At 45.4% G+C, this 4,232-nt stretch overlaps 1 long non-coding RNA gene across 1 annotated transcript; it reads right to left on the bottom strand.

The window, feature by feature from the left end:
* Nucleotides 1-2,130: 2,130 nt before the first annotated feature.
* LOC117013599 (uncharacterized) lies at nucleotides 2,131-3,859 on the bottom strand. Its single transcript, XR_004421355.1, has 3 exons — nucleotides 3,785-3,859; nucleotides 3,252-3,318; nucleotides 2,131-2,966 (listed from the first exon to the last, which is right to left on the bottom strand). It is a non-coding gene; the product is annotated as an uncharacterized LOC117013599 (long non-coding RNA).
* Nucleotides 3,860-4,232: the final 373 nt, after the last annotated feature.

Genomic DNA, 4,232 nt, shown 5'->3' with positions numbered 1-4,232 from the left:
TTGTTTGAGTGCTTAGTGTGTGCAGTGCGTGGTTCTGAGGTTAGCTCCATAATCCTCAACAACACCTTGCACAGAGGAGGAAACGGAGGCACGCTGAGGGTGAGTAGCCCAGCCAGCAAGCAGCTGAACGAGAACGTGACCAGGCAGTGGCGTGGCGCCTGGGCCAGTGTGACTGGACGCTTTCCCTGTGCTGCTGCAGCTCCTCACAATCATTATCTCGTGTGAGTCCTCACAACCACCACAAATTAATAAGAAAAACACAGTGACAGACCAAGAAAAATGGGCAAAGGACACAAAGAGACGATATATAAAAGGACAACAAAACCAGGTATATCCGTAATCAAAGAAAGCAATGAGATTCAGTGAGGACATGTGGGATTGGCAAATGTTTTAATGATTTTTAATAATGCCGAGTTTGCCAGGGACCTGGGGAACAGGTGCCGCCGCCGGTGGGCGTGCCCGTTGACCCAGCCTGCCTGGAATGCTGGAACGCTGCTCGGCAGGCCGTACCAAGTGTCTTGAAAGCCAGCGTCCTTCCCCCAGTTCTCCCTCCTCAGAAACTTCCTGAAGAGGCTGCTCGGAGGCGTGGCAGCGATGAACATATAAAGCTGTTCATTGCAGCATTATTTACAGTGGTGGAAAAGCAGAAAAATACACAAATTCAAAAAAAAGGACTAGCTAAAGAAATCATGGGCATACTACTTGGGGGCCATCGAAAGCGACCTTTAAAGGAAAATTTTTGTAACACAGAAAAAGGCTCATAATGTTACAGGAAACATTGTGATGTGTAGTTTGGGAAAGAGGATGACAGGATCACCCCGGAGCCAGTGAACACGGCTGAGGGGGCTCCGGGTGGGAGCGGAGCCCTGCGTCCCCGCACGTGCCTTGTGACCGGCCGAACTCGGTCATGTGCATGTATTATTTTTAAATTTTTTATTTTGAAATAATTTCACACCCACAGAAAATTTACATGAATCAAAAAGGAACTTCCATGTAGACTTCACCTAGAGTCACCCATTGTTAACATTTTATCACATTTGTTTTCTCTCATTCTTTGTGATAATCTACAGTATTCCATATTGTACATTATATATGATGTTACATGTGATAATTGTATACCATGATATACAGAGGGTGCCAAAACCATGTAGACACATTTTAAGAAAGGGAAAAACTGCATTAAAATCGTCATACCATGACTGACGCTGGCAGTCATTTGATTAACGCCATCTTTAGAATGAACGTCATACTACACGTTGCTACCGCAATTCAATTCAAGTTCGAAAAATAATACATAGATAACATCTCTTAAAATGTGTATATTTTTTGGCACCCCGGGATTATATATCCATGTATATGAGGTTGTTTTTCTGAGCCATTTGTGAGTAGACTGCTGACCTCGGGTCCTTCACCCCGATTATTTCAGTGTGACTTCCTAAGATAGTAAAATTAAGGACATCCTCTTAACCACAGTATGGTGACTGAATTCAGAAGTTTATCATAAATCTACCTAACATACAGTCCCTATTCAAATTTTGCCACATGCCCCAAAAGCATCCTTCATAGCACTTTTCCACACAAAGCGCCATCCCACCCAGGCTCACGCATTCCTTTGGTCATTACTTCTCTTCGTTTCGTTTAATCCTGGAAGGGTTCCTCAGCCTTTCTATTTTTCATGCTCTTGATTTTTAACAATGATAGACAGTTGCTTTGTGTTACAATGTCCCTTCTTTGGGTTTGTCTGATGTTTTCTCGTGATTAAATTCACGCCGTGTGTTTTTGGAGCATCACAGAGTGATGTTGAATCTTTCCTTGTGCAAGATGCCAAAAGCCATGCAGAGTAGTCTAATCGTTGGGGGTGTTAACTTTGATCACATCACTCGGTTAAGGTGCTGTCCACCAGTTTCTCCGGTGTAGATAAATGTTCTCTTTGTCACTAGTAACTAATTTCTGAGTGATATTTCTATGTGAATATCCTGTTCCCCACCAAATTTTTATTCATACTTTAGCATCCATTGAAAGCCTGAATCAACCATTATTATGATGGTTGCAAGTATGTATTACTTTTACAATTTAAAGTAAAAGCTACTTTTAGAAAGTTAATGATTTTGCATTTAAAAAATGGTGAGGGATAGGTGAAACAAGATTGAAAAAATGTTGACACTTGGTGAGGCTGAGTGATGGGTGTTCTGATGTAATTATAGCATTCTCTTCACTTTTGTGCATTTGATATTTCCATAATAAAAGTTTTTAAAGTTATTTCACTCTAATTAATAATATTCATACTAAAGTGTTTTGGGAGAGCATATTGTTGTCTTCAACTTAATTTGAAATGCATCAAAAAATTAGATAAATCAATGGATAAGTCAGGGCCTGGAATATAGGTAGAGCTGTGAGCAAGCAAACAGGAAATGGGAATTGCAGAATCTAGATGGTGGGTGCGTGGGAGTACTTCTTAGGATTCTTGCAACTACTTTGTATGTTTGAAATTTGTCATCATCAAATGTTGGAGGGATAGTGGTTATTTCTAAGTGGCGAGTTATTTTATCTGTCTGTTGTACTTGTCTGTGCTTTTAAAACCTCTATAAAGAATATAAGTTACTTTGTTTTTTATATTTATCTTCACTGTTCAGGAATTCAGAGGCTCTAAGAGGTGACTGCTCAGGAGATCTGCCCTGCGGCAAGAGACGGACAGGTTGTCCTTAGGGGAGGGTGCTGAGCTGGCATGTTTGGCACTGGCCTCCGCAGACAGAAACAACAAGGGTTCCTCAGGAACCCAGGGCAGGCTCCTTCCTTCTTCCCTCAGTCCCTTTCCCAGATGCCCGCGTCACTTCCTGGCCGACAGACAGTCAACTTGCCGGGAGCTGTTCTCCATGTGGGGCACAGGTTTGGGGCCCTCTGTGCACCCCATTCCCTCCAACATGCTTTTCTCGGATGCGCCTCTTCTGTTCTCAGTGAGAGCAGGGCTAGAAGAGGGCCATGTGAACCGTTGGTGGCAGAGGGAGGGAGGCACAGTTCCACCCCGCTCCAGCACTCCCTGCTCTGTTCCTAAAGCCAGAATCAGGCTGCTCCCTTTTCCCATCTTATCAAGGAGGTATTGAGTCTAACAGTGGGTTCGTACCCCCGCCTCACCACTTCCTCGTGTCCCTGAGCAGCATACCCTCCTTTCTGAGCCTTCATTTTATCCGGAAAATGGGACTGTCCTGAGAACTGAAGGCTATCATGCTCTCTAAGGAAGGGGGTGCCTGTACCTTCTGCGAAGGACTCCACAAACAGTCACTGTCCATCCGTCAGAAGCCTCCTATGTGTCAGGCACTCCTGCACATGGACAGACAATGAGAACAACATGTAATCCTAGCTCTTACAGCTGAGGACCTAGCTGCAAAATTATTACCAATGTGCTCAAATAAAAAACGTTATCAATCAATATTATCAATCTATCAATAAAAATATTATCAGTCAATGGGTGTCTAAAGCCCCCGACTTACTCATAGGTTCTGGGGTCAGACCTAAGACCATGAATGTAGAAGAGCAGTGAAATAAGTGGAAGGTAAAAGAGGCATCTATTCAAATCCTATGAGGCTGCCAGGGCCACCTGGGTGTAGGTGGCAGCTCAGGTAAGCTGAGGTGTCTTATCACAGGGGTGTCCTGGACAGGACAAACCCAGATTCCTCCTACGAGCCACATGGCAGGGCCTTCAGGAGAAGGGGAGGGTCAAGTTCAAGGCAACCACTTCCCCTCAGGAGTGGTTGTCCCTTTAAAGCCCCCACGGAAGCACACCTACATTTTCCTGGAGTTTCCGGCATCTCCCTGGGCCCGTGGCTTCCTCTGAGGTGGTATTTGTTTTTCCTGCCCACCTCGTGGGGCTCAAGACCCGCCGTGCCGAGAGAAGGGCATCGAGTGGTCATTCACCTCACGTGGAGGGTCCCCATGGGCAGAGCTGTCAGGTCAGGGCGCCTCCTAGGACGCTGGTGCCTCTGAATGGTCTGTCAAGTGGACCCCAGCCTGGGCCTGGACAAATGCTGTGTAAAACTTTGCACAGGATAAGTAACCACAGGGTGTTAAGACCACCATCTGTCTTCCCTTTCACCCTTCCCCTGGCATGGTGGCGTTGGAGCGGCCATGGGCATTTGAGGATGCTACATGGGGGTGAGCTGGGACTAGGGTTTCTCTGGGCTGAACGGACTTCCCTTAAGTTTCAGCACTTCCTTGTATAGTTAAGTTTTTCCAGG

Source organism: Rhinolophus ferrumequinum, chromosome 21, assembly GCF_004115265.2.
Source record: "Rhinolophus ferrumequinum isolate MPI-CBG mRhiFer1 chromosome 21, mRhiFer1_v1.p, whole genome shotgun sequence".
In the NCBI taxonomy this organism is placed as follows: Eukaryota; Metazoa; Chordata; class Mammalia; order Chiroptera; family Rhinolophidae; genus Rhinolophus; species Rhinolophus ferrumequinum.
The sequence above is the reverse complement of the archived record's forward strand: the minus strand, read 5'-3'. Positions and strand labels throughout refer to the sequence as shown.